The sequence below is a fragment of the Pectinophora gossypiella genome, chromosome 11, assembly GCF_024362695.1.
Source record: "Pectinophora gossypiella chromosome 11, ilPecGoss1.1, whole genome shotgun sequence".
Lineage (NCBI taxonomy): Eukaryota > Metazoa > Arthropoda > Insecta > Lepidoptera > Gelechiidae > Pectinophora > Pectinophora gossypiella.
Window position 1 is genome coordinate 7,962,005 of NC_065414.1, and position 24,074 is coordinate 7,986,078.

At 35.3% G+C, this 24,074-nt stretch overlaps 1 protein-coding gene across 1 annotated transcript in view; it reads left to right on the forward strand.

The window, feature by feature from the left end:
- Positions 1-24,074, forward strand: part of LOC126370971 (gonadotropin-releasing hormone receptor) — a 147,589-nt gene that overhangs the window by 26,992 nt on the left and 96,523 nt on the right. The gene's annotated exons all lie outside the window — the stretch shown is intronic.

The following is a 24,074-nucleotide window of genomic DNA, read 5'->3' on the forward strand; positions in this document are numbered from 1 at the left end:
AAGTACACGAAACCTGTTTTAAAATGTGGTACATAAAAGCTTAGTGAATGATGGTTATTCATAATTACGCCAACGTAAGTATGTGAGTGACGCGTCAAAATATTAACATAAATAAGCTACTTATAATATAGTAATTGTATTAAATTTTGAAAGTATAAAGTTTACTCGTAATAGTACACATTATGAGAAAAGCGTAGGCGAGCCAAATTTAATTGTGGACGACTTCAAAAGCGTAGTACGTCTTTATCCAGGAAATTGATAATTATACGTGTTCTGAAATGTATATTATATAGATTATACTGGTGTATATCCAGAACCATAGCGCATTTCGAATATCTACAATTAAATTAAATTAACAGTCCAAATCATAAATTTTCAAAATTAGAAGGTATCGCTGGCATGATACGAGGTTTAGGTTCTCTTAGGTTTAAGATTTTTGTTTTATTTTTTATAGCAGCATCTTTTTTTTTCAAGTTATTAGGTATTATGAAAATACTTACAATTATTATCAGAAAAGGCGCTGGTCCCAGTAGGTACCAAGAATTGTTGCCAATGTACGTGCTTGTTGGCAATGTTGTCAACAACTTGTTTGGCGAAGGTTAAACCCACCGACCATTCCGAAAATCCATCTGATAACAGACACGACCCGTGACCCTCCCGTAGTTTAAATGTATGTCTTTCTTACTGGAACATAATACGCTCTATTATAATCAGAATACCATTAAAGTGTAGATTTAAATTCCACTTTAGCCGTTGTGAATTTGCATTCTGTTTATCTCAGTTCAGTTCAGTAAACATTGTGTATGCTTGCAATTGCAGGCATGTGAGTCACATAAGCCAACTCACTGTGTTCGTTTTTACGATTTTGTCGGGAAGATATATAACCAGTTGCACGACTTGTTTAATAGTATATTTATTTTTGGATGTATTTAATGTTAAGTAGCGTCAATTCTCTGCTACAGGAATGCCTGTCTAAGGGCCCTAGCTCACGGAAGTGATTTGTTGTTTGGAACTGAGTTCCAAATTACTTCCCGCTGGTGTCGCAACTGACGGTCATCATCATTAACTTACGTGCTATGCTCTTTTCCGTGTACCATTCTCCATTCTTGTCTATCAAGGGCTAATTCTTTGACGTCCTTATAAAACAGTAAATGATTCATCAAAACTTTCATATAAAGTATAGGCCTCAATAGATGTGAAATTTAGACACTGAAACAGAAAGCGTCCTTATAAGACAGTAAACGATGCATCAAAACTTTCATACGGAGTATAGCCCTCTATGAATGTGGTGTTGGAGGAGGATGGAAAGAATAAGTTGTACGGAAAGGGTTACTATTGAATAAGTTCTAGTAAGGGTAAAGGAAAGAAGACAAATATTGAGAGTTATTAAGGATAGAAGAGACAAGATGATTGGATTCGTAATAAGACACGACGAACTTATTAAAACATTATACAAGGGAAGATAGAAGGAAAGAGAGGAACGGAAAGACCAAGATGAGCCTAGTAAGGTAGGGCCCTTATTATTTAATGAAGGAAAGTTAATTTTTGTTCTTAGTTTTAAGTGCTTCCTATACTGCGTAACTTGTATAAGTACTTATATTGAGAGCTTTTGACTTTTCCGTGGTTTCATTGAAGCCTCCATATATGTTCAGCGAATATTTACATTTTAGGACACATGACCTACTTCGTTCCTTTTTCAAAATGTTTCACCTTACTTCATTCATATTCCTAAGGAATAGACTGAAACTAGCACTCAGTACTAGCTGAAAAAATAAAAACAGCCAAATCAAAGATAAAAATAGTTATTAGAATTTAAAGAGAGAATTCGGCCAAAATTATTACAGTTGTTAAAACTTCGCCGAAGAATATTAAAGAAATGAGGTTGTCATTGACCCTGAAAGTATTTCTAAAAACTGCTCCCTTGTATAGTCTTTTTGAAAATAAATTTTTATCTAATTATTATTAATTATTTTTATATTACACTGTCCAAGACGAGGGACCATGGGACGTTGCGTAATAAATAATTTGACCTTTTATAGAAAATTATCCAACCATTGAAAAATCAGCCCTAAGTCATATTATGTACAACTTGGAACTGCAACAGTTGAAGCCTCAGGTTGTTTTCTGATGTCTTGTGTCTATGCCCATTTGCGTACCCCGATACGCGATTGCGTATCCAATATTTTTGTCTACAGTCAAGGCATAAAGCTCTTGATATCCCTTCATTTTCCAATGAAGATTTGCTTTAAATGTTCACGTCTAATTAATTCAAAACAGTGTGAAACACTTAAGCCTCGAAGGTTTCAATTTCAATCTATCAATTCGATTAACATAACATGAAGAGGGTATCAAATACAAAGTATAAATTCGAGACGTATATCTAGAAATTAAAGCCGGCAAGAGTTCATTGGAAATAGTGAGTGTAACTCTACAGGAACATATACATGAATAGTGTAAGTGCTCAAACGAGTACTGCTCAAATATAGAACTTGGGTCCTAGTAACTGCGACGATATTGACACAGCTTAAAGTAATGCAGAAGCAATCAATTTCTTGTACTATTTTACACCGGAAGCCGCTATGGAGAGCTTCGATTAGTTGATTCGATTCGATTGTAGTAGTCGCAGCAAGTCTTGTCTTTGTAGATAAATATCGTACGTCTAATATCGAAGCCCGTGATGGTGTTGCGACGTGCCATAGTTGTAGCAGCTGTTGTAGCTGCAGCGAGTCTTGTCTTTGTAGATAAACATCGTACGTCTAATATAAAGCCCATGATAGAGTTGTGTTGTTGTGGTCGTAGTGGCTGTCGTAGCCGCAGCGAGTCTTGTCTTTGTAGACAAACATTATTATCGTACAACTATTTTCGAACCCCGCGAAAAGGTTGCGGCGCGCCCTGTGTCATTAGAGTTCAATACAGTCTCTGTCCAATCTCAACTTGAAATTTTTTTCTGTAAAAAATATGTTTTTCTGAGAAAAAAAATCATCATTGTTTCACTAGTATACGAGTAGTCTCATGTCATGACTGTTACTTCTAGTGTGTACCTTTTAAATACATAAATGAAATGTATACCTACAGTTTTACAGATCTTATAAATGAAAAACACGGATTAAAAATAATCTTTTGTAAGTAAGTAATTATTTCAACATGCTCTATCGCTGTGCACTTTTCCAGGATACGAGTTAAAACTTTTCTATTTGTCATAAAGTTCTGGACTTAAAATTGTATAAAATAAGAAGGTAGTTACGTACCTGGAATGAAATTCCGTAAAGTTTTTTTTCACAAGGGGCTCGGTTTAATAAATTAGATAAAGTTAAGTTGTTACAGTTGTTATTTTTCTAGAAAGATATTTTTGTAAAGAAAATTGTAGATATTTGTTTTAGGATTATTTATAGCTACTTGCATGCAGATTTTATATTATAGTCTTTTCAATAATTTTCAAAATTCGTTCAAGCAATCACACAGGGCAGGAGAGACTTATATTTGTAGTAACAAGTAGAAATAGAAAATAGAAAAATATTTATTTCAAAAAAGAGATTTACAGAAGTAATCTGTTACAAAAAATTGGTTTTATGAGGTAGTTTCAGAAAATCTACATTAATATATAGACAGATAAAACAGCGGACCCTGCACTAAGCATAAGCCTGTATCGCAGGGACCCGAAAAAAAACGATGTGTGTGTGTGTGTGTGTGTGTGTGTGTGCGTGTGTGAGTGTGTATTTCTGTGTGATCCTGTAATTATGAATTTGGCATCAATTCCTCCGTTTTGTCATAGTTCTGACTCAGCAACCATGTCTCAACTTCTTTTTTGGCCTCTCGGAGGGACATCGATTTAATCGGAAGTTTGTGGCAAATTATACTATATACGTAGATGGAAAGATAATGTGGGTGACGTTTAGCAAAAGTGGTTTTAACTGTCGGAATTGCAACTCTAAAAATCCTAAAAACTCTAAAAGTACTTATATTTTGATTTTGTAAACACGTACATAGCAGCTCAGTAAGAGTCAATTTAATTTAGCTGGTTATTTAGTTAGTTTAAACAGGAACCTGTATATGACAGCTATTTTTATTATTAATTATTTATATAATTTAACAGGATTTAACACGATCTACTTTGAACCGGAGCGCGCCTATGAAACGTTTGATGAATGTGGAGAAAGCAAGAGAAGTATGTCGGGATCGAAGCAAATGGAATTCCATTCCACAGTTTATGAATATAAGTACATGCCCGAAAGGCAATGAGTGAGCCTTTATTCTCAGTAGTCCTACTGATTAGTCCCACTGTGATCGTTCCCCACAAGATTAGTTGTATAAGCCAAAGTATAAGCGTATACAATACACGTTGGAGTTGAAGCAGTCACCATAGCCGATACTGGCTGGATTACATCATTATCATCGTGTACTTATATATAACATATGTTTAACAATGACCTGCATACCTATTTTAACAGTTTTTCTGCAGAAATAAGTCTCTATTTTTAATATACTATAGATAATATTAATATTAAAATATGAAATATTAAATTATCATAAAATTATAATATAAGTCTAAAAGATCTATTAGCGTAATTTAGCTACTCAGAAATTGCGAGTTACGTTTACGATACCCAATGAGCGAATCAAAATTAAGAGGAAATAAATAAACATTTTAGTACAAAATATAATTAAGTATTTAAAGATAATTTTCATTGAAATAAAATACAAACTTATATCGCGAGAATTAATTGTTCTTAAATGTAATTTTGGCTCAACAGTGATTTCCCAAGAGCTTGTTATTGAAAAGTAACGTTTAGGTACACAATATTTCAAAACAAGCAAAGTTTTGTTTTTGAAATACATATATCACAACAACAGCAGGTAAAGATTTTATGTGAGATTGTTATAAGCTATGTAAACAAATTGTCGGAATGTTACCAAAATGCTATTGACAACAAGATCAAACAACAAAATAAACAAAAAATATAGTACATAATATTCTAAATAATACAAAGTACTTTTACCGACATCAAACTATTGAAAGATTTCTTTGTTACATTCATTCAACATTAACTTGATGTTTCTTTATTACAAAAATGAAAAAAGAAAACCGTAAGGAATGACTAACGTAAAACAAAGAATTACTCCCAATACTGTTACTGCTACTTATTAATATCTGTTGCGTGCAATAAGACCCGTCCCTTGCCACGTGTTTGCTATCCTTCTATTCTAAATAAATGTACTTAATAAAATGCTCTTAATGGACGTTCGATCAAACCCAAGAGAATAACAGTAATTATTTGGCCATTTTTCACAATGCACAAGCTAATTAATTCTAAAGTCAGGTATTTTTTAAAATCTACGCATTTGTTGTAAACATATTAAAATATATTTTTTTATAAAACTTACGTTTTTGAAACCATGAGCCTGAAAAATATCGGCGCCCGAAGGACGTAATATACAATTCCGACGACCCGATTACCCTAGCCATAGAGCAAGCCAATCAGCTCGGCACAAGAAACATTTTAGATCGCCGATACCGACCTCGCCGGCATGGCCGACGATTTTCCTCATTTAGCGCTTATCGCTATCGACCCACGGTCGATTAATTCTTTCAAATATTCTTCCTCCCAGACGATGCCTTGAACCGAGGTTTGCGCCCAACTGGGCACCCTCAGGCCTGTTATCTTAAATTTTGTTCCGGGTGAGAGCTCTCAGCGCTGCCCGTTTGTCCGGACAAGTAGTTAATGCCATCTGCGCCAAATCTACAAAAAGTCACGTAAAAAAATCGGGATGGAGAGAGCCGCAAGTCACACACATACACATAAACTCACAACTATATTCCAATTGGTGTAATCGGAGGTACATCCATCGCAAGATGAACTAAGTTAACCCACAAGCATTCATGCTATTAGTGTTTAGCCTTGACCCTACTAGGACCCTACATATATTGTGTCTCCGGAGGTACCGAACAAAGTTGCAAAACTTCGCCCGATGACTACTTCACACTCCAATCACAATACAATACACAATTCTTTATTACATAAAAGAAAATAAATAAAACATAGGAGTACAAATTTAAAAAACGTACAAAAGCAGCATTATTGCTAAGGTAGTAATTAGATGTCGGGTTTAGTCGTGCGACTACGTCCGAGGACACATGCCACTCGATAATTGTCGCCTAGTCGGAACGAAGCTTTATGATGGATATGATGAACCACACGTATTAGGTTCCCAGTCAAGAAATCATTATTTTTGAACGGACATTTGTAAAATTAATGACCTAGTAGACCTAGAAAGACGTACATTGACTAAATTGGAGATGTTCTTAGAAAAGGTTCAGTACGATCTACACTGAACTAGCGTGTGTGTATGAAACGATTGATGAATATGGAGGAAGCAAGAGCGAAGATCGAAGCAAATGGAATTCCATAGTCTCTGCTTCCCCGGTGGCAAATAGGCATGAGTTATGTCATCATCATCATCAATTTAAGAGCCACGCTCTTGTCGGTGTAGCATTTTCCATTCCAGTCTATCAAAGGCCAATTCCTTGACTTCCCTATAAGACACGACGTTAACCTTTTCTTTAATCTGTTCCATGTAAGCTCTCTTTCCTTCTAGCTTTCCTTCTATGATGTTTTTAATGAATTCGTCGTGTCTTATTAGGTGTCCAATCATCTTGCCTCTTCTGTCCTCATGAGTTATGTATGTATGTAAAAATAATGATAAATACGTGTTACACTAAATAGGAAAAATTACGTTAACACTCGTATATCTAAAGACGTTTCTCCCCAAGGCGAAAGTAAAGTTAGTTTAACGGGACTGAAGTTCGGGTAAAAAATGTTTAATTTACCAAGTTACTTAAACACGAATAACAATGTTGCTTAATTTCATCTGTCTTCTAAATTTGGAAACTCGTACGTTTATGTAGTAAGTATGTCTCATTCATAACTTTTATATGTTTGACAAATACTGTCTTCTGCTTCTTAACGAGTCGATGGCGATCGATACTAGATTTTTGCTGACCAGTAATTGGCCACGTCTTTAATAGTGCAGGTGTTAGGGCACTTAGGACAGCACAAAAGGTGAGCCATAGTTTGTGGTGATACTCCACACTCGCACTCATCGGAACCATCAACCAGGTATCTCCACTTGCAGAGATTCCAATGGAGCGATAAAAGGAGCGGGAGAACACTTCTGCCGCCAAAAAATTATGCGGGTTTGGTTAGGTTTGGAATCTAATGGAGCCACCTCTTTAAGGAAGCTGTGACGACTTTTAAGTCTTTGAGGCACCGAAATGTCACCATGCATCGGATAGCGGCTGTCCTTTATCATTCCTGTCCGTTCTGCAGCGCCAGCAGCCTCCCGTCTGATTTCAAGGCGTGCTATTCCGGCAAGAGGGTACAGCATATGAACCGGTGTTGTTTTTAGACAGCCTGTAATAATGCGACACGTCTCGTTCAAAGCTGTACTAACCCCTTTTTGCATGAGTAGAAGAGCTCCAAACAGGAGCAGCGTACTTACCGGCACTGTGGCATAGTGCCAAACCGGTCGTGCGAAGAACCTTAGGAGACGCGCCCCAGCTGGTGGAGGTCAGTTTCCGCAGGAGATTGTTCCGAGCATAAACCTTCTTTTTGACGCTCTCGCAGTTAGATTTATAAGTCAGCGACCTGTCAAGTATAATGCCAAGGTATATGGGATAGCGGCAGTGTGAAATAGCTATACCCTCCCAAAATATTTTAGGGTTCTGCTGGCTTGTTTGATAAGTAGCAAAAATACTGTCTGATCAGTAGCAAACATTATTCGAATCAAATACAAAGAATATAATAATCTATTGAAGTAATATTATTAGAGAGTCAGATTTCAAAATACTCGTATCAAGCAAATTATAATTCAATTTTCCGTTATTTAAGTATCTTTTTTATTTCTTATCCAATTTTCAAGATAGAAATGGGCGCGAGGTCATTGTTTTGCATAAGTAATAAATATATTATAAAAAATCTTGGGGACTACTTACTTTGTTATAACTTGTATTCTGTAATGAAAAACTTGGCAACAAATAGTTCTTCCAAACGAATACGGAAAGCTAGTAACAGTGACATTTTGACACACAGTAACATACAGTGACATACTGTGACATACAGTGACACACAGTGACACACAGTGGCTTGTTTACCGTGTCTTTTTGGATACATGAGAGACATTCATTACTCGTGCTAACGCAAATAGCTGATAAACACTTTTGAGTGGCGAAGTTTGAACATTTTGACAGCTTTATATCGCATAAGTTTAACCGACTGTCAACCGACAATTTTAAATCATAAAACTGGAGTAGGTAGGTACCAGTTTAGCGTATAAAGCTGTCAAAATGTACAAACTTTGCCACATATTTGGATTGTGCTGAAGTGTTTATCTAAAGTCGGATGCGGGATGTGGTATTGTTTGCTTACTTCCGCAATTGAGGTCAATACGGGTAAGGGTAGAAATTGTTTTTTCAGTTTTTTTCTTATAGCAATTCAAACATCTTTGTCTGATAGCATTACAAACTCCCCAGGCGTAATGCATTTTTTACAGTCGATAAGTAAGATACTCTGTTGAATCTTTCCTGAATTGTAGATAAAATTAGATATCTAAATGTGATGAATCTGCGATCATCATCAGCGTGTTCGAAGGAACCCAGTAACATACATACATAAACTGCCGCCTATTTCCCGAGGTAAGCAGAGACTATGGAATTCCATTTCCTTCGATCCTGACACACTTCTCTTGCTTCCTCCACATTCATCAATCGTTTCTTACACGCACGCCGGTTCAGAGTAGATCGTACTGAACCATTTCTAAGGTCACCTTTAATTTGATCAATGCACGTCCTTCTAGGTCTTCCTCTGCTAGCCCTACCACCTACGTTCGCTTTATATAGGTACTACTTTCATAATCTAGACACGCGGTAGCGTGTCAAGCCAAGTTCAAGAAGAACTGGCGGGACGCACCGTGTGTAATATTACACGAACCATCAGACAGACCTTGGGCTACAATACATTATCTTATGTTATAAGAAGATTATGATATGTTATACTGTTACTTATAAATAAATTTCAGGACTGACCATTGAACTTGGCACCCATTTAGATCTCACTTCTTTTGTCGTTGATGACAACTACCAAGGCATTTATCATAATATTTAACTTGGCTCTCATTTCACATTTACGTTTTTGATTGGATCCTATTATTCTTCATCCGCTCTACGTATCCAAACCAACTTAATATTCCCTTCTCAATCTTAGTCACTATATCGTATTTTACACCACATCTCTCTCTTATCACACTATTTCTCACTCTGTTACTCAACACCTCAGATGCTACGCATCGACTTCATTTCTACGGCATTAATCCTATTTCATGCTTCTTCTGCCATACCAAACATCCACTACCGTACTTCAGCGTAGGGACAAGTACACCCAAAAACAAACTTCTTAAATATGTGCATACATTAGTATATTTATTAACACATGAGAATGATCCACATGACTGTGCAGAACGACATGTAGTCAAACAACGTGCAAACACTTTACTGTAAAGTAAAAATTAAATCTCATACCTACGTAAGACACGGTCGCTTTATAAGCTCGGGGGGTACTTAGTTCATCTTGCGATGTGTAGTTGTTGTAACAACCCCCCTTACATAGTACTATATAAATAAATATAAATAAACCCCACACACTCAACTCCACTGACTAAACTGACCAGGATTCGACCCCGGGTTATAGTCAAATTAAGTGATTAAAATGGCCATTATTATTGTTGTGATCGTCTAGTATAAAGGTAGGACCTTATGTTGTGTTTTGTAGTAACTCAAATTCTTTTATATGAAGGTAGCTGAGTCAGATATGAATGCATGTTATTGAGGGCATGTAAATAAAGAATAATACTAACTTAATATACTACATATATACTTAATAACAATACAAATAGGTTATAATTATGTCACTATGGTATATGAGAAAGTCAAGTAAATATCTAAGTAATAGGGCAATGGGATGTGAGATATTATAAATATTTATAGTTTAAAAAACAGTTAAGTCAACGCCAAGCAATCCTAAACTTAATGACACTGATTAAAGCTTATAATTAAACAAGAGAGACTTACAAGAAGGTAAGAAATAAGTTAGTTATTTGAAATATGTTTAGGAATTAGATTTATTATTGTAAAAGATTTAGGAACACAGGAAAAGGATTTGAATCCCATAACAACAATGTAATAGTATAGGGTGCCGTTTCGAGCCCCGACCACGCTCACCGGCGAATGAGGCCCTACCCTGATTTAGGCCCCTCTCCGAAAGAACATATAGGTTTTTTATGGAATGATAAGCACATAAAATATGTGACATATCAGGAGCATTAGGTAAAATAAGTTGGTAGGTAAAGGGAAGAGCTTCCCAACACCAATTTCACATATGTAATAAAATTATTTAAGTTAGACAGATTTACATCCAATCTAACAACACAACTCAATGTGATGCATAGTTAGCACCATAGCCATGGCGCAAAAAGGTAAGTATGTGAGCGACTTAGCAACCGGAAGCCAATATGCAGCTACTCATCACTGTCCTCCCCCCAATACACCACAGTGCAAGAGGATCAACAGAAGCAGTGACTACCGAACTGGATTGACCCCAAGAATACTAAGCAAAATGTCCCTAACAAAACGAATGAGCGACTTAGCAACCGAAGGCAATACGCAGCTACTCATCACTGTCCTCCCCCCAATACACCACAGTGCAAGAGGATCAACAGAAGCAGAGACTACCGAACTGGATTGACCCCGAGTATACTAAGCAAAAATGTCCCTAACGTCCCTACTATGGCTTCAGCGGCATTGCAATAACACCAGCCATAGGAATAAGTATGAGTGTGAGATGGATGGTCATGAATATGATACCAACCACGAATCACAAGAATATATGCAGTCAAACTGGATGTAATTGTTATGCATAAATGCATTATTGCAATAATATTGCATATTAGTAAGCAAACAAGTTGCATAGTGAAATCAGGCCAGGTAAACCCCTGGACAAGGTATAGGTTGTTAGGTATGTCACAAACTAGCAGCAGTGACATTAAGGTATTATCAGGTAAAAGAATAGTAAAATAACACAAATAAATTGTGTTGATTGGTTTGTATATCAGTGTAATCAAGCCAGGCAGGCCCGGACAATACAGTAAGTATATAGAAGTCATGTTAAGTCACATAGGTGAAATAACAACACAGATTCAGAGTATATAAGTTTATTCAAAAGCCATTATCAATACCATTACCTTCATCTCATGGTATCCAGACTTTTATAATTCAATTCAAATTAGTAATTAATTGTATAATTTACATGGCTTGATAAGCCACAATAGCTGATAGGTCCAGGGTGGGTCATAATAAATTTACATTATAACACAAGAGGACAAAGTTGACCCATACCATACAATACTGATTATATGGCATCGGCTAGAGTCTTCATACTCGAAAGCATCGCCACGCACAACCGCTCATCAGGAGGAGGCAATCCAACCTGACTATCCAAGTCGCAGCGCTGGCTCGATACTGATTATCTAGCTTCATCTCATATTGGCGGATGGTCATCCTGTCCCAATATCAGAAAGAAGGTCATGGATAATAATATCTCACCGCACCACTCCTGTAGATAGCTGTATCTCCCAAAGCACCACTATAGAACAATCCAGAACCATGTTACAGTGGTAACAACAACTGTTCCTACAATTATTCTACATTGACACAGTGAGGTAGCAGGCCGTAAACCATAAAGGTTCACCCTGTGTAACTTCAGATTGGTTTTCGAATAGAATCCTCAGGGGAATTCTAACTACAATAAAACACAGCAAGATTACAATCCAACCTGGACCAACAGTCTAGGTTCACAGTATAAAGTAAAAATCTAAATCCATGAGGTTACCTCTAAAACAAGGATACCTCATTCTGCATACTGATCTCCCCATCTCCAGGCAATAATTATATTACCTCGAAATGCGAATCGCAACATACAGAACTACAAGAAGAACATTTTTGTCCAGTCTATGCGGCAATATGTACAATTTTCATTGTAAACATTGACACACAGCCCAAACATAACCAATAAGATAATAAAATCCAGTCAAAATATATCGCAAGCAGTCATTCCCTACGCGTCAGTAAAGTGTCAGTCAAAAAGTTAAATAGATAAACATACATAAAATAACATAAATAATAACAAAACACAAACAAAGGTAAACAATCACAAGCAGCACATGATCCCTACGTTCGCAAGCTTCCCTACACACTTTTTACACATCCTACTCCTATCGGGCCCTATCTTTAGCGTAAAATTGTACCTGTCGTCTGAGATCTGATGATCTCAGACCTGTTTCCAACGATGCCTGTAAGAAAAGGTAATTAGTACACCACACTTCCTATTTTAAACCTAACAAGGTCCCTACAGCGCACTCCGCGGACTTTTGTCGGACAAAACCTACATATTTCACGTAATCTACGCACGGAAACTAATTCTAATCCCTATTCTAGCGCGGTAGACGACCAGCTACACCACGGAAGGTTCGGATAGCTGATTAAAGAGCAAATTTACATAATTTGTCAAAATAGCAATCGCGCACTGTAATCCTGAGCTACGGAGCTCTCAAAAGTCGCGACAGCTGGTAATCCAGCAGAACGGATCCCTACCGACTTACAGAAACTCTAGTCCGACTTGAATTTTCTAAAACCGGCAGCACCTCCTGCTGTCCTAGTCACCAACGAAGTTCCTTAAAAAATCGTGCAAAACCCCTTTTATACCCGTTATGCTCCGTCCCATCTCTCAGGCAATCGCGATATTGCTACCACTAGCGCCTCAAAAACATCCAAATGACATTTACCCGACATTGACAATCGAGGTATTTATTGAAAATCTCATACTTCCTATTGACATAAAAATATTCATTAAATTTTATTTTTATTCCTAAGTAGACTATAATACTAATGATGTTATTTATTTAATCAAATTCTATTTAATTTATCAAATCAGAACTGCAGAATTTTAGATAAAAAATATATCCAATTTTGTAGAATTTCTAAAAAGCCAAACACTCGCTCGACCATTTGCCTGACGTTTCTCGCACACATCTGTAATTTACATAATCTACACAAACCAAGCTCCTCAACCTTATTGGCTGTTTCTCTGTGTACGCGAAAAGTGGCGTGACTTCTGGATTGTTCTATTTTAGGGTCTAAAACGCGTACAATACAACACCTTGTCAACAATCCAAAAACGGTTCCGTTTTTGGAGACAAAAACCATGAATAATACCTAAATTCCTCTATATCTCTTAAACTGTGACAATTAGGTAGCTGAAACTTTCAAAAACAATGCATCTCCATTGCCATCACAACTACAAATTCAAAGAAACACAATAAATCAAACATTTAACACTTTCGCGGACAGTAAGTCACAGGCGTTGGGCACTAAATTTTTGTATGAAAATTTTAAGACTGCTATAACATCTTCATCCTATTATTAATAATTCTGTACCGTCGGTGAAAAGTAATACAAGTCCAAAATTCAAGTTTTGAGAAAATCGAGTTTAAAGTTAAAAATATTCTAGCTCGCGACTTATAAGGAATAATGGAACAGAAGTTAGATGTGTCGATAGGTGATGATGGAAGGTTTCTTTTCTAATATTTAGTTATATTTAGAACCTAAACAGAAATGGTAGAGGATCAAAATAAATTACATGTATCAGTTGACACCAACTTTTATATTGTGTAAATTGATACAAGTCTACTTATACCTTTTTACACACATAACTATAAAAAAGTCATCGTTGATATATCATATTTCAATTATTAATTTTACAGTCTTATTCTACAAAAAACAAAATGTCTTGGAAGAAAGTTTATTTCATAATGTTGTAGAAAGGCAAAATTCTATTTATTTTCTTTAAAAAGTAAAGAAACGTAACTTATATCAATTGACACAAACGATAAACTATAACGAATTTGTGTCAAGTGGTTTAACATGACTTATTTTTTCGGTTTTATTGTGTAAAATGATACATGTTTTTACGAATTTCTAATAATAAATACATATAAAGATGGTACACGTATATATAGTGTAAGGTGACGATAATAAGATATTTTTGTTATGATTTTACTCTCAAAACTCATAAATAACCGGTCAAAACCACCACTGCTGCCCACTACAAACACATTTTGTCCACTACACTACGCCCCTAATCAAAACCACTTTTGGTTCATTTTTGCAGTCAAAATTTTACAAATTCAATTATGATAATATTTCCACCCCTAACAAATGAAGGTAAGAGGAATCATATTAAGACTAGTCATTAGGAATGTTTCGGGCTAGCCTGGCAGTATGGCCTGGAGATAAAGGTGATGTACCTACGTACTTTTAAACCAAAATCACACAAACCGGTAAGTGTTACTTCTTTCTTGCTGAAACTATTTAAAAGACCACAACTCATTCCACAATCAAAATCCCCTAAAGTAAAGTAAAATTCGATATTTCGAATTATCAAAATTCCCGGTCTAATGGTAGCCCGCAACATTGACAGAACGATAAACGGAGTCGAATCAATGTTGATGATGAGAATAGGTAGTGAAAATGAAGATCATTGGTTCACCTCCAAACCTATAGGTTACACAGGGCTATCCTCAGACCATGACCATGACCACCATGGACCATGGTCTGTTATGGTTAAGCTAAATGAGCTCGTTTCCGCAAAACTCTACACGTAAGCACACGTGGGGGACTTTCCGCGTATCCTCGCGTATGGACCACTATTGTGAAGTGGGCAAACTTCCCACTATATTATCATCATCCTCCTGCCCTTATCTCACTCTAGGTGGGGTCGGCACAACATGTATGGGCAAATGTCCCATCTTCTTCTTCTTCTATCGTGTGGATTGTGAGGTGAATTACCAACCCCATCAACCCTGGTGTCAGGGTTATAACTGAGCCGCCATAGGCCCCTGACTTGACTCAATGAATACTCGAATGTCCCATATGTAATGTTATTTTAATGGGCTCAGTTTTCCGCATAAACGCAAGTGGTCCATTATGCGTGCTTTTATTGACTATGTAAGCCAACTAACTCCTTTCAGAAGCTCAAATACCTCCTGGGATTTTTACAAACTTTGTGACCTGGTTTAATTAAGGGGTTGTGCCCGTAGTGTTGCCAATTATTTATTCTAATCTAATCTATCCTACAAGATCCCACTGCTGGGCAAAGGCCTCCCCTTCCTCTTTCCATTTTTCACAGTCCTGTGCGTAATTCTCTCTTATGTAATCAAAATACAGAAAACAAATATTACTTGTGGTGCTCAAGAGTTCAGAGCAGTTATTCCCTTTATAAAAATGAGGAAGCTCGACAAATTTACACCATTCAACGTGTTTGAGAAACTGGTAATCTTCTCTTGAGAAGATGTGGCAGATCCCGATGCTGCCTATGCCGAGCTGTCATCTACGGCTGTGTAGGTTCAAAAATACCACTACCGGCGCTTGCATAAAAGATATAACCAGCGTGTATTGAATGGCTTGCATGTTAATTGGAGCTCGATAATATTTGGAGCCATTATTTCACGTCTACAACCTCCTTAGCAATGAAGGCAGCGTTCAATCTGCCACCGCTTAACCTGCATGTAATCAAGAAAACTATGTAAAACAGCTATGCTTCGAGCTAAGGGAAGGAGACTAACGACAGTTATGACAAATCTCAAATACCTCTTGACTAACCCTGCCATGGTGATAACGACGCCATGATCAGGACCCACAACTTATTGAGGTACTGTAATTAAGTACTACAAGGTGGTTATAGCAGAAAGAGAAAAAACACGGTTTGGTCTGAAGTACTAACTTAACCTATACCCATTCGCAATGCGGATCAGATATGGTTTGCTGTGGTTCTAGACAAAATGTCTTCCCATAGACAGGTTTATGCGGAGGTCACCCTAGGATACACACTGGTGGCGCATGGAATCGAACTTGTATGTATCATTATACACGACACGTTATTGATATCTTAGATCGTATTTTCTGAAATATTTTGATATATATTAATTTATATTACTTTTCACGAAAAAATAAATTTGGTGTTTGATGTTACAACTAAAATTATATCATTAAACACGGACTGTGAGAATTCAAGGATTGCGTGTATTTTAATATATGTTGAGTTGCATTTACTTACACCAAAATATTTAGTGAAAATCTTCATTTCACTTTAATGCAAGTTAAGATGAATTATGTTACACGTGTTATAACAGCATGAATCCTTCACAAACAGTACTTATATCACTAGACACAAAAATTATCTCCGTATGTATAATAGCTACAGTTACGAGAATTAGACAGAAAGAAAGAGAATTTTTTGAACATGAAGTGTGTGCTAATAACTCAAAAGTGATACAACTCGAGTTGTATTACTTTTCACCGACGGTACAGAATTTAGAGTTGGGCATGTGACGTAACCTTCTTTGAAATTCGACTGTTTTAGCATTTCTGTCCTACAATATGCCACTTCTTCCTTATGTTATGACAGCATATACTATAGCAGTCTTGATCGCTGTTATTCTCATCTGGTACATCCGATTCATCTGTCGCTTCATCAAATAGCTTCAACAGTTTTTCTTGTTGAGTAACGTTGACTATTTTAGGACCTAGTTTTTTGTTTTTTCGCGGCATCTGCAAAAGATATCCATCGTTTACTCACTAGTTTGAATGAAATACCTACTCAACTACACATGATAAATCTCACTATATTACTTCATTTTTATCATAAAACTAGCTTACTAAACGGTAATTGCAACCTTTACTGTACAAATAACAAGTGATTAGTATAAAAACTACATCGTTTACTGACTAGTTCCAATAAAATACCTACACACCCACACAGGACAACCCTCACGATATTACTTCATTTTCATCATAACACTAGCTTACTAAATGGTAATTGCAACCTTTACTGTATAAATAACTAGTGATTAGTATAAAAAACAGGATATTATACTTACATCGATCAAAATATCTCGTCAATATTCGGCCGGCTCGCGCAAAATCGATCACATAACATGTGTGTACTCTCCGGCGCAGTAGCCGAGCGCTGAAGGAACGCGTCAAACAAACACAGACGCTATGCAATCTGCGTCAGTGTGCGTGAGAAAGGGGGGTCGGCGGGGAGACATTTTTTCTATGTGTGCAAAAACGTTCTAGTAGGACAGTATTCGCGATAATATTGAGTATAATGTGACACTAAACTTGCGGCTTCTTGACAATATACGAGGAATACGAATGCAATAGCTCCTCTGTCCAAAATAAGGAAGTAAAATTGGAATGCTTAAGAATGCCCGTCACTGCGAGTAGTGCAAACACGAATTCCTATGCATACTCGTCCGCGAAAGTGTTAAAAAGATCCCCCACTCTACAAACCCGATCCTCCAATGCATGTTTTGGCTTGTCATTAACAACGACAACATACTAGCAATATAAAATTCACGATCAATTCACGTTCATGTTTTTGTTCACTAAATGTTCTTTCAATTGTAGGCACGGAACCCCTCAAAATAATGCGATTCACACTTGGCATTATTTTAGTTTTACTTTTTTTTCCATGATTTTTTCAATTTTCACGAATTACAGTTCTAAAAAATTAGAATAATATTTTAAACGATAGGTACGAACTTCGTATGCTTTATAAATCAATTTCAACAAGAAATACTACGTAATATAGCTATTATTTTCAATTTTGTAAAATATACCAGCTCAAAACCCTTCATTCATATATTTTTACATCGACACCCTATGGGTGCTTGCTACTCCCGCGAAAATTCAAACTATCCTAATGTCTATTTTTGTATTTTAAATAATTTTATTCCATAAATTCGTACAAATTCTTTCAAAATAACATCCCTATCTCGAATCCTAATTAACAAACTCTAAAATTTCGTATACCTTTTTATAATCTATGTATTCCTGTGACGTAAACTGAACATATCCTTCATTCGTTCTTACAGTTAAACAAAACAGTTGAATCAAGTAGTGTGGTTTGTATTGTTTGGACAATTAGTGTACTTTTTGTGTTAAATATAATTATGAAACCTTTCAGATCGTGTTTAATATGACTACAAAATAGTGGGAATCATAATGGAAGGTCGACAAAATAAGATGCAACGTACGGGTTTTAGCTACTATAATTAGTAAGATTGAAGACTTCTTGACGATGTTTATAATGTATCCTATAAAATATTCACTCACCAGGTAAGAAATTAATAAATACCTTTTGTATTCGTTAACACGTTCACAGTCCCCATACAAAGTTTTTTTTCGACCCGGTAAGTCCAACTTAGATAATGTCGAATTCGTATGTTATTATATGTAACTACAACGTATAAGAAGTTTCATTTCCGAAAAATCATTTTTCCTTTCAGTTTTCAGCAGTTTTTCCCGTGACCCACATGTGGGGGCACGGACTTATGAGGAGGAAATAATGTGACCCCACGGACTTGGGAGTAAATTTTTTATTTTACTTTGCGAGTAGTTCAACAATTATTATAATTCCTACATTTATCTGAGACTCGAAACAGTTGTTGTTTTGATTCCGATATAGTACGTTCACTTTTGCGCATAAAATGTCTATTTTACCGGATAGGGATATCCAGAGGATTCTGGAAGATAGTGACGCTGAAAGCATCATATCAGATATTGAAACTGTTGTATGAAAATGAAGATATTGAAGACAAATTATAAAGTCGCGGAATTTTGATATAAATAAATATATTTTTTTAATAAAATAACGTTTTTGTTTTACTCTATAGAAAATAATTCATATTTCCCGCACGAAAAACAAAATGTGGATTGTTTTTTTTTCATCCTATGACTTCATCCTTTGCTGATAAGTCCAGTAAATTACATAAACGTACTCCTAAGTCCAAGCCCGAAAACGTAGTTCGAAGTTATATGAACCCCGTGACCCACACGTGGGGGCACGGACTTGCCATCATACTTTGTGGTGCCCCCACGTTGGGGGCACTGGACTGGCAACGTGTTAAGTATTTTATAGAGAAATTCGTAGTGCAAAAAGTCACTGTTTCAACCATTTGTTCCAATTTTTCTTATGATAATTTCAACTATCAAACAGCAATCAAGCAAAATTTTATTACTTAACTCCATGTGTGGAGAGATAGTTCTTATCAGGACTACAAGAATTATTTGAATCTGTTTAGGATTTAATGAGATATTAACAGATGAAATTTTTCAAATATTCCTTAGATTCCTACACATGCTCAGTCACTAACAACCTTGTTTTATTGATGAGTAATATAATAATTAGTAAATTACATACCTACCAGACATGAAATCAACCAATAGTTTCTGGACTGATAAATAAAATATAAAGTTATTAGCAAAACGGTTTCGGTTAAAACTGGCTTTCATGATGAGATTTGATCTCCCTTCATAATCTTTTGAGAATAATAATGAATCCTACTCCTATTGTATTTACATGTTTTTATTAGTTTATTAGAGTCCTGTGAATCATAAATAATACCTGTAGAAACAATAAGTAAATGCAAGTCATCGTCTTAGTAGGTACTAGACAGTGATTATGCTCTTACATAAAATTTACCCCTAATTTCAGTTATTAATTACTTTCAGAATCGTCCAAAGATCCAGGAGGGACAGATATCTACTCCAAACCTGGAATCTGTTGCAGAATATTAAAGAAAATTATGGGAAAACAAATGTGAATGACGGACAGATTTAGTAAGATGAAAGATTTAAGCCTACAAGCACACTACTGTTTCTCACATCAAAGGTACATTGTTAATTATGAACATCAATAGTAAATAAAGCAGTTTTGGAGAAAAATAGTATGTTTCATTAATAATCCCCTGGTTGATTATTTTTATTGATATCGTACAGCTCCATCTATTGGCAAGCTATGGTACTACAATGACTTCTAGCTATCAAGCTGCCTAGAAATGAAGTCCTGCTTTTCACAAATGTCAGTCCTTTTCCCACTCCATCTATGTACGAGTAGACGCACTTATCCAAATCTATTCCCTAATAGATGGCGTTAAATTTATAAAAATAATAAAAAAAATTGCCTTATAGAAACACTAGATTCGAATTAAGAAATAAGTAGTTTCATAATGGTATACATAAACATAACCAGCCTATATACGTCCCACTGCAGGGCACAGACACACATAATGGTATAATCACTAGAATATCATTATCACTTCCATATAGGTTTGTGCATACATACACACATACATAAACTCACGCCTACCTCCCACCGAGGCAATCAGAGACCACTGAATACCATTTGTTTGTAGGTCTATGAAATTATGAAGCCTAAAGGTGAAACAAAGCCTACATGTTTCTCAAAGTACTAATTATGTTTTTCCTGCCTAAAGTCATAAAAACAAAAGAATATTATAATAATAAAAATATAAATTCAAAAAGACGAAAATAATAAATAAATGTCGAAAAAATATTTCACCCCATAGCCAAACCTTTTAGTTACTGTTAAGTACTAACTTTTCGACAAATATTTGAACACATTATTGATGTACATTAAAGTTTATTGAAAAGAACCTAGATGATTCCATCCGCGACGATTATTGTGGTGCGTTCTGTTACAATCGCCCCCTAAATTATTACGTAGTTTATCGTAGTGATAATTTATAAAAAATAAAAAGAAACACCACAATAAGCTAGCCTTAGAGAAATAAATAAAGCAATCTTTTATATTACTAAAACTTTCGGAAGAAGATCTTATTAAGTCTTTATTAAATCTTATACACAATGACAATTTACCTAATTCTCCCCCCAGGAATGACCGCCCAACTTCCCTCAAAAATAAAATAAATACTGAATTAATAACAATATTTGAAAATAAAATAAGTAAATAAAATATTTTATTCAAAAATACTGTAACCATAATGATATACAAGTACACTCATGTAAGTATACAGGTATACTAAAATGTTTCCTAATTACTTACCTAAATATAAGATATAAAATAAAAATAAATACATAATATTATATACTACAGCTTACTCCTTTGGGAACACGAGCGTGATGTCAAAATATTTTTATATAAAAACCATTAAATTATACATCAATAATATTATTAAATAACCATTAATTAATAATAATATACTAATTATTTTAGTAATTAAATCCTTATTGAATAATAATCTTATAACAATTCCCATAATAACAATAAAAAAGAATATATAACAAAACAAAAATAAATAAATAATTACTCAATAATTGAGTAATAAACAAAACAAAAGTAAACTATTTAAAATTATTTAAATGAAATCTATCAAATTCAATTAAATCTAAATATAAAGATAATGATTTCAATACAACTAGCGCCATCTATTAGAGAACATTGGAACTAATGGAAGTAGGTCAAGTCAATAACCTAACCTATAATCCGGTCAACGACCACTTATCCCTGACCTCTATCAATGACCTAGACTAATGACCCCGTGTCAATGACCCGGCATCAATGACCTTGACCAATAAACCGATCAATGACCCCGATCAATGACCTCATGTCCTTGACTCGGTATCAATGACTCCGTATCAATACCCTCTCTACCAGTGACCCTTTTTGATTATTGACCCTTCCGGTTATTGACCCTTCCGATTATTGACCTGATTAAATAACCTTGAACAACACTAACCCTAGCTAAATTACCTACCGTGGTCAATAGTAACCCTATTTAAATTACCCGCGTATCACAACCGCGATCAACAACACTTTTACACTAATAAACTAAACATACAAAAACAAGCAAATAAAAACAATTAAAATCCATATCTAATTTTTAATCCCTAATATATAAAAAATACGCTAAAAAAACAAAACAATTAAATAATGCATATCAACGCACTCTAACGGTGAACAGCGGAACTAATAATTTGTCCGTCGATATGAGACTCTATGCGAAGTCTATCTAATAAAATGTCAAACTAATACTCTTACTCGTCACCAGATGGCAGGCAAAATAAAGCATCTATACACGAACCGATTAATATCGATTTTAATTTAGATCGATCGATTTTGTTAAATATTTTATTATAAAAGTAAGATAAACCTACATCAAAACGTCACAAATTATATTCTATAGCCTTAGATAAATTGTATCTATAAAAATACTAAATACACACGCTTATTTAATAAAAAATGTTTGCCTTTGTCAAAGTATGAACCTAAAACAAGGCTGTATGTAAGATGATCCTTGTCTACGTACTTAGATGAACCAAAAACAAACAAATTTAATGTCAGATTGGCAACTGGAGAGATCCATCCGTTGTATTACGATTATTTCGTCGTGATTATTAAAGAAATCATTGTAAATAAGAAGATTCTACCTAGTAAAAACATATAAAAGATGACACAAGGTAATTATAAAAGTTTGGTTACTTAAAATACTACGTCATTACGTTGGAAAACCTTCACTTGCATCTTGTTCAAAACACGCTTACAATGCTATTTTATTTTGTTTTCAGTTACGCGCATGTTTCTACATAACCTACAGCTTCGGAATGATAATATAGCCCTGCCTAACTATGCAAGAACGAAACCCTACAATGCTAGCAAGTCAAAATTCCTATCGACCTACAGCCCTAGCCCTAGCCATACCTACACAGAAAATATATAAATAGATACATAGGGCGGGATACCTGCACCATGAGACCTAAGGCAACAGGCGGATAGTGGAAAGGAGCAGGTGTAGGAAGGATTTTCTTACTGCCAATCACACAGACTCATGTGACCGTGGTTAGGCTAAAGGTGTCTTGGCCACAGTAAGAGGATACTGAAAGTGACACATAGAAAATAATATAAGCATGCACAGTGAGATAAAACAAAAATGACATGGACATACACAGTGAAATTAAAGTGAAATAATAATAAATAAAACAAACAGAATATGACAACTGTACTTATTATAATATGAATTAATATTAGAATATTGATGATAATCAGTCTCTTATTTATAATAATTGATAATTAAAACATAAGATTGAACCGTTTTAACACAAACTTCACCCCTTTATGATATCAGGGTTGGTAGGTTAGTCTCAGACCCTTACTATTCACAAAAATAGAACGCCCCAGCTGGACATTTTAAGATACATATATAGCTTCACGCCCCCACATAATTCTCTAAGTACATACATAGCTTTACGCCCCCATATAATTCTTGAGATACATACATAACTTTACGCCCCCTCATCACTATAAAGGTACATACATAACTTTACGTCTCCACATCATTACTGATGTACATACATAACTTTACAACTCCTCATCATTCTTGATGTACATACATATCTTTACACCTTTCCTAGATTACATTAATACATACATACATATAAATTTCACGCCCCCACATTATTCTAACCATACATACATGTCTTTATGTCTCCCTTAGATTACACATACATAAACATTTCACATCTTTATAAACCCCTAGTTATATACACATACATATCAAATTTCACGCCCCCAAGACATCCAATCTTTTCCCAGCATTTGGGACCCCATATTCTGGTCACGGCACCAAATTGTAACGACCCCCCTTACATAAATTACTTAAAAACCCCACATACTCAACTCCACTGACTAAACTGACCAGGATTCGACCCCGGGTTATAGTCAAATTAAGTGATTAAAATGGCCATTATTATTGTTGTGATCGTCTAGTATAAAGGTAGGACCTTATGTTGTGTTTTGTAGTAACTCAAATTCTTTTATATGAAGGTAGCTGAGTCAGATATGAATGCATGTTATTGAGGGCATGTAAATAAAGAATAATACTAACTTAATATACTACATATATACTTAATAACAATACAAATAGGTTATAATTATGTCACTATGGTATATGAGAAAGTCAAGTAAATATCTAAGTAATGTTTTTTCGCGGCGAGGGTATTGGTTACTACACGTGCGGAAATTTTAAATTGACTTTTTTCACTAAAATTGGTTATTTCTCAAAGGAACTGTGTTGTTTTTGTGCTGTAC